Raw genomic sequence first — 12,430 nt, forward strand, 5'->3', positions numbered from 1 at the left:
AAACAACCTCCCCTTTTCCACTTCATTTCGGCAGCCCCAACACCCCCAACATCTTCCTTTTTCATTTACTAAACCCACCATATTTAGTCATCAAAGGCCATTCTAAGTTGGTTTAAGGAACTTACAAGCTTGGAGGACCATTAGAGGTTGTTTTGGAGCTCTCTTATCATACTAATCTTCATCTAAAGCTCATTTAACCTTTGCAAATTTGTAAGATCATCTTCTACATTTTTTTAGCATGTTATAATATGTAGTTTATAAAGTACTTGTTGATCATCTTGAACAAAAACATTAATCAAAGATTTAACCACTAAACTTAACATAAAAAAAACCTAATTATGAGACATATTATGTGTGGATTATGTTGTTATGTGCTAGATGATGCTTATACATAAGTTGATCTTGTTAAAATAAGTTGTTTAAGTATATGATCTTGCATGAATAAGAACAAAAATGAAGGTTTAAACATTGTGATGTTTAAATCTAACCAAGATCATCAATCCCATGATCCATGAACTTTACTACAACCTAAAGACAAGTTACAATATGTAAGTGAGTTTTGTAGAATTTAAAGACCATGATTTCACTAAGAATATGTTAAAAAAAGGTAGTCTTAACAAGTTGTTTAAAAGAAAGAACAACATGGAAATTTTTTTTAGAAATAATATGGTTTTTAATAATTTTGTTAATATAGTATAAAAATGTCACCATATATATATTTTTAAAAGTGTGTTTAAAAATATACAAAAAGTTCATGGAAATGAGGATGATAAAAGTAGGATTATTCATGCTAAGTGATGGAATGAAACTTGGTTTGGATTGATCATGATTAAGGGTGCTAAACATGCTTAAAAATGCGTTTTAAAAACGTGGAAAAACGCCATAGTTTAGGGGAAACTATGGCGAAATTTTCTAAAATATTAATCGCGATTAAAATGGGATTAACAGGGTGAAAACGTGATTAGTAGACTTAATTGTGATTAATGACCCTAATCATGATTTTACAAACCCTAATGACAATGGTTAATACAAGAGTTTACTTAAATACTTGAAAGTATTTTTAATAAGTAAAACTGTGAAAAGTAAATGTATAACAATAAATATAGTTTTTTGAGAAAATTATATATACATATGTTAAATACTCTATTGGTGTATATTACTTGTATAATGTGTGTATGTATTTGTGGTAGGAAGAATACATACCAAATATAAAAATACACTACACTTGGATAATACATCAAACTTATATACATGAGGTTCCATATATATTGTGGTTAAAACAAATAAACGGACAACGAACGCGGACGAACAGACACCGAACAAATCAAATTTTAACCATAAGTAGTAACAATACGGTAAATATATATTTGAACTGACATAAAATATATATAATAAACGCTCTATCGAACAAAGTGCGTTGTCATCGGTAACGGCTATTCTAGCGTCTCGATCTGGAGCGTGCAACAATCACGGACGACACATGGTTACTTTCGACACGAAAATATAAATTTTAGACTCTGCGAGGGAACTCTAAAAATAATGCATATTTTTAGACAAGAAAAGTATACCTACATATTTTAATACTTATACAAAAAAAAATCCGGGAAGTATAAACTAAATATTACTAAGTGTACACATACATGTGAGGATACATGTATAATAATACGTATAAAATACACTTGTAAAAGTATAAAAATACATGGGCTTATAATGGGCTAATAAAAGCCCATGTATACAATAAATGGGGCTAAAGCCCACTTACATAACATAAATATTGGGCTAGGCCCAATATCTTAACAACTTAAGCAATGGCCCATTTCGTTAAAGGCCCAAATACAATAAAATGTGTGCTAGGCCCAATGACACTAAATTATGGGCTAGGCCCAATGTAAAATACATGTATATTTTATAAATATATATTGTAATAATACATTATAAATACGGTATACCTACACGTATAAATACGGGGTACCTACACGTATAAATATGGTATACGCAAACGTATAGAACACACAAATACACGCATGAATACGAGATACGTATAAAAGACTCAAGTACGTGCTGATGTACTCACATACATTTGTTGAAGTGTACTCTCACAAGAATGTCGTACGCGTACGACAACGTATTGATGACGTTAAAAATAAATATTTTTAACACCTATATCCATAACGATGCACGATATTATATTTGTGTAACAAATATAAAGTCTCGAATCAATGTGTACAAGAAACAAATGCCAACATATTATACACAAGTGTTCCATAAACAAAATGAAAATAATAAACGTTCAAGATGAACAACGGGTACAAGGTCTAGGAAAGACCGACGTGTCTAATGAGTTAGAACCCGTGTAGGTTGACTCGCGTTTACGGAACACGTTGCTAGAATATCTCTCTCTCAAGAACGCAAAGCAGTGAGTTCATGTCCCCCTTTTCTCTTAATTGTTTTCGGATTTATAACTCTCGGGGGTGAAATACATGTTACATATGTTTCAATGGTATGATTTGGCTATGAAATGAACTATTAGATCATGTGAGCATAGGCTGAAACTGAAATGCCAATAACTCTCATAAGAAACATGGACAAAGGTTAGATCTAACGGGTACGGCCGAGCCCCACTCATGGTCCATTTGTGACTACTTAGAGTGCTTTTGTGTCCCAGTCGAGGTGATTCGACAACGGTCAAGGGGATTTGACACAGTCAAGGTGATTTGATACAATCGAGGGGATTTGACACAGTCGAGGGGATTCGAAACTAATAATGGCCCACTCGGGTTGGGTACTCCCTATGTCTTCACATATATTAATGTCCTTGCAAAACATTAACGATCTGTTCATAGACGCTATACATACCTGTTTGTTATAAAAGATCTCTCACACGTTTAAAGGTTTAATTGGAACTCACTCAAAACACATGAACTCGCTCAACTTTTGTTGGTGTTTTCAAAATTACATGTATTTCAGGAAACAACATGGATCTTGGGCGCGGGTGTTGTTTTCAAGATGTAAATTTCAAGTTTAGATGTCATCCACTTTTGTTGGTTTGTAACTTAACCGGAGGTCATGTTGATTGAAACTTAAATGACTTGTGATTGTAATGTTTTAAACTTTTGAATGGATGAACATCATATTAATCATATAGTTGTTTGTTATAATCGAGTGCAGTGAAAACTGATCAAGTCACACGCACACGCTTCCGCAATAGTCAGGGTGTGACAGGTTGGTATCAGAGCCTCGATTGTAGTGAACTAGGATTCCTTCTCGAGTCTAGTCTACAATCACTAGGATTCTCTCACGAAAACATTTTTACAAAAAGGTTTTTCATTGCATTTACGAAAGCGCCAAGATCCATGAATCAAACATTTTCAAAGGAAAGACAAAGGCAAGGACATTAGTAGGGAGGAGAATACCCCGACTAAAGTGCCATTTGAGGTATAGTCTACGTGGGATAGACTTGCCAAAGACGAAACAACACCCGAAAGAACAAACGAGATTTATATGTGACATGTTGCATTTATTTGCTTGTATATACTAGGTAACATTATTATTCATTAATATACATGCATATACGTGTACCTAATATTAATTAAAAAGGAGAATAAATGTTTTGAGAAAACAAAGTAATAAAAGGCCCGAGTTAACGAGGCTTAAAATAAAACGGGTTATAACTCCCCGAACCTACTAAGTTAGCTAGGAATAATTAACCTAGTTAGTAATGTGAACTTAAGTGTTAAACTACGAGTTATAGCTTTATATGATCAAAATGAAACATGAAGGACTAGAATGGCCAAAAGGGAAAACATGTTTTATTAAAAAATAGAAATAAAACACAACACACATACTAAGTGTGTGTGTGCGCGCGCGCGCGTAGGAATGATCAGGAGCACAAGTGGGTTCTTTCAAAACCCTAAAGCTTATAAAATCCAACAAAATCGAAGGAAATTGAGCCGGGAAATTGGGGCTTTTAATAAAATCATGATCACCAAGCTTAGGGGATCATAAGGTATGTTAAATTTTCATGTTTAGTGAAGTTTTGATTCTTGATGAACTTATGAAGTCGAAATTCGAGCTTGAATGCTTGATGCTTGGGTGAAACTAGGGTGAATACATGCTTAGAAACAAACCCTAGATAGGAACTTGATTGAATTAGTGTCAAATACTAGAGATTTGATGATTACCCATATGTATGTTAAATGGGTTTTTATAACAAGATGATGAATACTTAAATTAGAGTGTCAAATTTATGAAATTTGATGAAGTGATGCAAGTCCTAGATGATGATCATGTACACTAGACATAGAGGCTTGATTTTGATGCTAAAACTTGGTTATTTGTTAACCATGAATTTGATACTTGATGCGTATAAAATCTCTCCCACAAGGTGCTCGTTAAAATGCCTAAGTGAAATCGTATGCCTACTAGTTGTTATGTAGGACTTGACTAGATTAGGTATTCGGATGAATGCCTAATAATATGATGAAACGGATTTTACTTATAGATGAGAATCCATAGATTTTGCATAATGAAAGAATGAATTATCCTTGATAAACGAGAGCTAAGTTAACATGATGTTAATAATAGCATGAACATAGAAGGGAAAATAGTTTAAAACGGTAGCATAATAATAATGCCTACCGGATAATTGATGAGATCGCCTAAATGAGTTATTGAACGAAATTGTGTCTTCCATACGATTAAGGGTAATTGACTTATAAAAAGTCAAAGTAACCAATGATATGGTCGAATAATAATTTCGACGTAAAACCCGTAAGATGGAATAGTCATAAATAGAGATGACTAACTTAACCGTCTTACGAATTATGATGCTAGTTTGATGATTAACAAGCTAGGTGGAAGATTGGGAAGGAAGCGGGTCAAACGAATAAAGTATGAAGGAAAGCGTATTTAGGATGCAAGGTAAGTTAACCTTACACCTCTTTTAATTACAGTACACTTACTTGTGAATATTGATTGTGAATTATGCTAAGTATTTGAAATACGATGTTCCAACATGATACAATGGAAGTCGGAATAAGTAAAACTGGTGAGAAATCATAAACTATGGTAAAAAGGGGTAAAATGGTAAACTAGTCGGGTGAAGACTAGTAAATAAGGAATTTTGAACAATACGTTATGGGGTGAATCGTAACGGGTAAAAGTGGTTAAATAAATATCCAGACACGAGTTGACGGATAGTATAAAAGATGTGAAAAGACACCATTTGGTGTAAGTCTTAACGGGTCAAATAATTTAATAAATGTCTTCTAAATAATAAGAATTCATGGTGCAAACCGGGATAGGTTCAAGGGGCGAGATGGTGTCAAAACACCATCTTATAAAGATAAATGGTCATTTCGACTAAACGGGTCAAATGGTGTTGTTAACACCATTCGACTATAATAACTGACGATCGCCTTATGAGTTTTGTGATCACAGGGAAGAGCTATAAGGTTCGCGGTGCTATTAGTTAGTGATTAATAGCGAAAGGTATTTTAAACGGGTTAATACTTTGACCCGAGCCAGGTATGTATAAGTACGATTATGGTTAAAAAATGTGAAATTTTGGTCAAATATATTGATAGGAGTCCTTCGTCGTAAATGAGGGACTAAAGTTGACCAAAACACCCTTCAAGGGTAAATTGGGAAAACGACCCATATGGGTTGTTTAGAGACATGAATTATGGTAATGTAAACCTTAGATAGGCATGTAAGTTTTAGGCATAAACCTTCTCGGAAACGATTCTTTTGTCGTAAAGTGGCTAACCGAAGGATAGATTTCGGAATAAATATTTGTTACACGTAAATTCCACTACAATAATAGTTGTGGTGGAAGATCACTCAATAAATAATGTGAAAATATGATGTTAGAAAGGATTTAGAGTAGTTTATGTGTAAAAGCGCTTAAATACCCCTAACAGGTCAAAATAAGCGTAAAAAAAACATAAACGGGTTAATGATTGTATAACAACCCGTGGTTTGAACTTGGTGTGTTAGAAATCTATATATATATATATATAAACATGATAAATAAGGGCTGATGTGTCATGATATAAGGGCTTGGAAAATGATGTGGCATCACCATAGGCACTCTAGAATTTGGTTTTGGCTCCAAAATTTCAGGTCTTTTTTTCTTTATATGGGCAGACAAGGGATTCGGATTTTGACCCGGGTATATATTGTTTCTAAACTCACGGCTTCTTCCCCACCACACAAACCCTAATTTCATTTTCAATTAGATTCCTCTCTGCCATTTCTTCTCTACCTCTCTATTACGTTTGTGAATCAGTGGTAATGGTACTTCCCTTACAAACCCTAATTTTTATCTCATCGTTCTTCTGTCGTTCATTCCTATTCGCAAGGAATCAAGACTTCAAAATCACCAAGAACCGCATCAACAATCAACATAATATGGTATCTTCAGTGATTCTTGCTTCCAATTTCTTATTCTCCGTATGTTTCTTAACTACTACAGTTTTTTTTTTTCAAAGTTATTTAGAATTTTGTTGTTTTTTTGAACGGTGGGTTTTGACAAGAAGAGAGAGAGAGAGAGAGAGAGAGAGAGAGAGAGAGAGAGAGAGAGAGAGACAGAGGCGGTGTCGGAGGCACGGCGCCGGCGTTTCACCTCAACTTGCTAGGGTTTTGGCACTGTCTACAAATTTGTCACATTGTTCTGATAATCCGAAGACAAGTAATTGCTAGTGTTGGGTTCCGGCACTGTGTTCAGATCCTCAACTATCTAGGGTTTTGGCGAACTGTAAGTTTTTTGTGCTTCCTGTGTTGTTTTAATAGAATGTTGGTGTGTGTTAGTTTTAGATCCTCAAATCTGTTTAGAAAATAGGGTTTGTCTCTATGTTGATTTTAGTTTTTGATAACCAATTTTGATTTCAAGAAATCGAGTTATAATGGCAAGCCTTGAAGTAAAATTGGAGGTGGGCTTCGATGGTGTTGTTGTAATCCCCATCTCCAATTTACCTGTTAATCTTTTCAAGTAAGCTTTGATTCAATAATCTTTCGTTCAATTTTGGTTTTTTTAATTTTAACCTTAACTAAAATGATTGATTCTTTATTATTAGTTTGTTATTGTGTGTAATTTTCATCTTACTGGGTGTTTCTAGCACACTCTTCACATCTTAATATTGTTTATTTGTTTTTTTAAGGGTTTGATTTTTGTTTTTGCAATGAATTGAACATCACCTAGATGATGATAAAGAAAAGAGCCTAAGTTAGCTTTTAATTTTTTCTGAATTAAGGGTTTATTAAGTGTGTCAGAATTTTTTTGTTTCAGGTCACCAGATTGAGAAGAAGAGAGATGAGGGATGAGGGTAAGTTTCAGCACATTTAAAGATGAGTTCTTTCCAGACAACACGATTTCTTACTATATGAAGTTTTCAATTTCATCAGTTGAGATGTTTAAACATCTGATTATTTTGTTTCTTTTGTTGTTTGATTTCAATGTCTCATTTTTTTCTTTATTTGTTAGGTGCCAAAATTAATGAATCATTTTGAATTTGGACTTCATCTCAGATTAGGGTATTGTTTTTTATTTTCAAGGTTAGTTTTGTTTTCTTGCTTCATCAAAGGTTTACGAATCTTCTCTCTGTTTCTGTTACGGATACATTTTTTTTAAAGTATACATGCCTAAGCGAGAACATTACCATTTTCACAAGTATTATGATATCGAAATTTGATTATAAGTTCACTACTACAAGTTATTCTGTTGAGATTACCATAGTTTTATTTTGTTTTCTCAAGGGTTATCTTTCATGTCTCATGGACAATAGAGGAGGTTTCTTCCAGTTGCGATGTTGTTCGATTCTTTCAATTATATGTAAGCAATTTTTATACCTCCGTTCTTTTTTTCTTTCCTTTGGGTGACCATGAGAACCCGTTAAAGAAAAGTCATGCCCCACACATGTACTCCATTGTTGCATCAAGCAACTTTTTAATTTCAATGTGAAATATTATATTGTTTTGCATTTGTTTTTAGGTTTACAAGAGACGTAAAATGTATGCTCTGATGGTGAAAAGTTCTGAAACAATGGATTCAAAGGTATTATTCTTACTACTGACACTCCTAAACTTGGCCATAGGGAAGCGGACATAAAAAACAAGTCAAAATTATCCCAAAATCAGTGATCTTTCCCCTATTTTTTTTTAGTTTTATTATATTGTTTTCTAGGAATATATATAATTTCATTTATTATACGACTCTGTAACATTTTTACATAGAATGATTGCGCCCTAGCTGAAGAATTTTGAAGGTCTTATGTTAACTACAGTTCATGATGTAAGTGAATTATATGAGTAAAATTTCTTCTAATTTATATGGAATTATTTACTATATCGATGCATCTAAAGAAATGAAAGCCACAAATTGAAAGCGCTAAAATCAACACAAAAAATGGCTACATTATAGTGTTCGAAGAGTAATAGTTTTCTTGAAATGGTAACTTTAATATTACTCGATGATTAAAATTGTCCTTTTACCGTTTGATAAGTCAGACAAAGGTTTTAGGTATCGGATTTTGACCGGTTTGAAGTCAAAATATTTCGATGATCATGCCAATGGAGCGGGTAAAAGTCAAGAGGTGAATCCTTCAATGGTAGATTTTACATTCTTTAGTAAATGGTCTGGTGCAATGCAGATTGCATTAAGACGGGCAGCGATGTCATATATGAAAACTGTGGACGATTCTTACATTGGGAGCTCTGATGAGGTTTGCGAAAAATTTAATTGTTTTCTTTATATGCTGGTATAGAAAATGTGTGGGACATATATGTATAATGTTATTTTGTTCCACTTTTTTAGGATTCTTTTCTGGTTGCTCAATATCACTACCGATTGTTATCATATTACTTATACAAGCAAGGAAAGTAACTACTTGAAAGGAGCATTCCATGTATATAGACAATGTTTTCCCTCTTTACAGGTGATGTATTATTTAAAAGAAATAGAAATGATTCCCCTGGGCCGCTTATGTTTTATTGAACTCTTGATTAACATTTTTTTATGTACAGTTTGTATGCGTATATAATCCTATATATGCTTATGTATGCCGCAAATATATACTTCTGGAAGCACTGCAGAATAAACTACTCCTTCATATTTGGTTTTAATCAAGGATCTGAATTAAGCTACTAGGATGTATTCCTCTTTAGCACGAGTCTTGCAGTATATGCCCATATACCACCAACAATCCACTACCAATTCGGGTTCCAGGTTTGTTACTTTCTTTAAAATTATTTGTTCTAGACCAAATATACAACATATTATTCTTTTATTATTATTGTTATATGTATTCTCCTATTTTTTAGATGGTGACATATATAAATGTAGGTAATAAAGTTGCTACAAATCAAGACCATAATATGAAGATGCATATAAAAGACTTATAAGAAAGTCGAACATCGTCAAGAAGAATTTGCATATGATGAAGAAGGTTTGGAACCTATTCGAAATAATGAATCATAAGTTAAAGAGTTTGTTAGGGTCAAAATGATGTGTCAAACTAAAAAATAGAAATTTGAACATGAATTCGAATTCTGATTCGAACTCGAATTCTGATTCGAACTCGAATTCAGATTTGTATACTGTTGATACCACAAAATCGAAGAGCAAAAGGCGAACGCCAGCATGGTAATCAGCTTTTTTTCTACTTTTTACGGGTCGCAACGGATGTCCCAAAATTTTATATATCAAATGTTTGCTTTCTAGCCATAATTCTTATTTGACCCGTTAAAGATAAAACATAAACCAAGTTGTTCATTGATTGAGAATCTAAAATTGCAGGTGTGACAGAATACTGTGGTATGGGGAGGGGATCCATCAGAAGTCATATACTCGGTGGGAGTCACGGTTCTCTGACCACCGGCCCGTTTGTGCAATGTTTTTAATATTTTTACATAACCAAAGGTGTGTAATCGGTAATACCATAAGTTTCAGTCAACATTAGTTTAACCTGAATCGGCATGATCTAAATCAAGTCCAAAACAAGTTCTTTTTGTGCAGGAGTTGAGAAGACCGATTGTGGCTGCTTGCGAGTTTTGACCAGTCAATTTTGTGGGTGAGTCATGTGGCTTTTTGGCATTTTTTATGTACATATTATTTAAATAGTTTACAACATCTTTTGGTCTCTTAATATACAGATGAAATGCCTTACATTTTAAAAGACGACAAATATGAGACAAAGTACAAGACTGACTTAAAAGGTACAGTACCTAGGCAATACTACTTAGGCAAGCTTAGTATCGACACCAAAGTTTATATTATATAGTATCGACACTAAAGTTTATATTATATACTTAAACACTTATAATTTGGTTCTTTTTTTTCTAGAGGGAACTCAATTTACTAAGGAGAAGGTTTTGGTAACTCGAATGATATGCATCTTCAAAGGGACTCGACTATCTTTAAATTGTGTATCCACTGTATCACTAATTTATGTAACATGAGACTTTGTATTTTATTTTATTTGTACACTTGATATTTATCTTAATAGTTTTCTCCAACCCGGGTAGCACCCGGGTGATAACCTAGTCATTTAATATATGATGTCCATAGGAATTAGGCGTGAGAAACAAGTTGGTTGACAAAAGTATAAACGGGTCAAAAGCTTTACTAAAAAGTGTTAAAAAGGAATTTCAAGCCGAGAGCTTGAAATCTGAATTTTTGAAGTAGTTAAATATCGGGTTTTAACTCCATAAGATGGAGAACTAAATTACGATCGTGTGAGAAAAAGAATCACGCGAATCGGATAAGTAGAACAAAAGTTATGCATGTTTTTGTTTATATTAAGTTGGAAAAAAAAGGAGTTGGGCATGTACAGCAGCAGCCAAGTAGACATTCTGTCGAAATAAGGCTCTAGCGCCCCGCGATGGAATTAAGTGACTCGGTCGCGGCCCGCCAGAGGCCCTGGCGCCCCGCGAAAACTTCAGTCAGATCTGTCGCGGGCCGCGACAGACTACGAAACTGCAAAAAATGATTTTTAATTGTTGTTTGATTGTTAGAACTTGTTTTAAACTATTATTTAAGCATCAAAACTAACTTCTAAGTTGGTTTTGATCATAGTTAAACGTCAAGGGTTCCTGGATGAAGATCAAGCTCAACGAAGAACCGAACACACGCGAATAAAGCTTCCGCACGGCGTTACGTCGTAACTTTTCAACGACGAACTCAATTGCATTATGTTGTACTATTTTTTTTAAATTGTAAAAGTTTTAATTTACCCGTATTTTCAAAGTGTATGTATTCATAATTACACGTTTATTTTCGTAAGATTAAACGAAAACCGCTTAATAATAGCATGGGTCTTACAAGTTGGTAATCATAGCACAAGGTTAAAAGAATAAAGTGTTCGGTTCGAGGCTTGATCGCAAATCCGGTAAGTATATGCATATTATTGCCACCTGATTTTTGTCCTTGGCGAGCATGCTCTGCTTGTCATACTCGGACCGTTTCTCCGTCATATCCAAAATTTGTTTAACTCTTGTCACCTTCAGGTGCGAATGTCTTTCAATTATAATATTCACAAAAGTTAGTAATTTCGACATTAATGAATGTCCGTCTTATAATACAAGGCTTTTCTGTTATACGTGTCAACACACGTAAATTCGTCGACTATATCAATCCTCCATCGATTTGATTGATGTAATGTGTATTACACGATAACCTCATGTGTTGTTTACAAAACTTTAACATGCTAAACCGCGAACAAGGTTAACGACAAGGAAAGCCCGTCGGGGCAAGCATTACCAGGTGCACGTTTTAAATTTAGTCGCACAAATAGTAATATGCAACAAACACATAGAGAATGACGGTTGCATATGTAGGATAAAACTTGGAAAACCTGAATAGAATATATATTCAGGATGATGTTTCTAAGTGAAAACAAATAGAAACATGCGTTATTCACGATTGTGAATAACAAGACAATAATAGAAATAGTTTATGTGAAAAACTTGGACGGGAATAAATATCCAAGTGAACAATTCTCAACATAATACTATTGAGAAAAGTAGTGATCACATTAACAAATGTGATGATATAATAGTTCGGTAAAAAGGAAAAACATTTTATTTGTTCAAAGAATAAAACGGGTAAAACGAATAATTGTTAAATAACAATTAAATAAAGTTTTACCAATTGAAACCATGAATATGGAAATTATTAGAGGAGTTACTTACATGGGGCGTGATGAGAAAATTATAAAAAGGTCATGTGTGTCATGTGTTGATCGCTTACTCTGGCCAAGTAAGTAGTGAACACATGATACAATAAACTTTTTATGATGGACACATTTACGTCCGATGTAGTAAGGACGGGTGAATGGGACGAATTAAGAACATACCCCAATGAATAAAATAAGCAAAATGCTTGATAATAAACGTAAACGCAAGTCGGATGACGGAAGCGTGTTACGTTAGAATA

At 33.8% G+C, this 12,430-nt stretch overlaps 1 long non-coding RNA gene across 1 annotated transcript; it reads left to right on the forward strand.

Moving 5' to 3' along the window:
• Positions 1–9,129: 9,129 nt before the first annotated feature.
• Positions 9,130–10,539, forward strand: LOC110905710. The gene is made up of 5 exons (XR_002573363.2): positions 9,130–9,640; positions 9,794–9,916; positions 10,013–10,067; positions 10,150–10,212; positions 10,340–10,539. It is a non-coding gene; the product is annotated as an uncharacterized LOC110905710 (long non-coding RNA).
• Positions 10,540–12,430: the final 1,891 nt, after the last annotated feature.

This window comes from Helianthus annuus, chromosome 14, assembly GCF_002127325.2.
Source record: "Helianthus annuus cultivar XRQ/B chromosome 14, HanXRQr2.0-SUNRISE, whole genome shotgun sequence".
Lineage (NCBI taxonomy): Eukaryota > Viridiplantae > Streptophyta > Magnoliopsida > Asterales > Asteraceae > Helianthus > Helianthus annuus.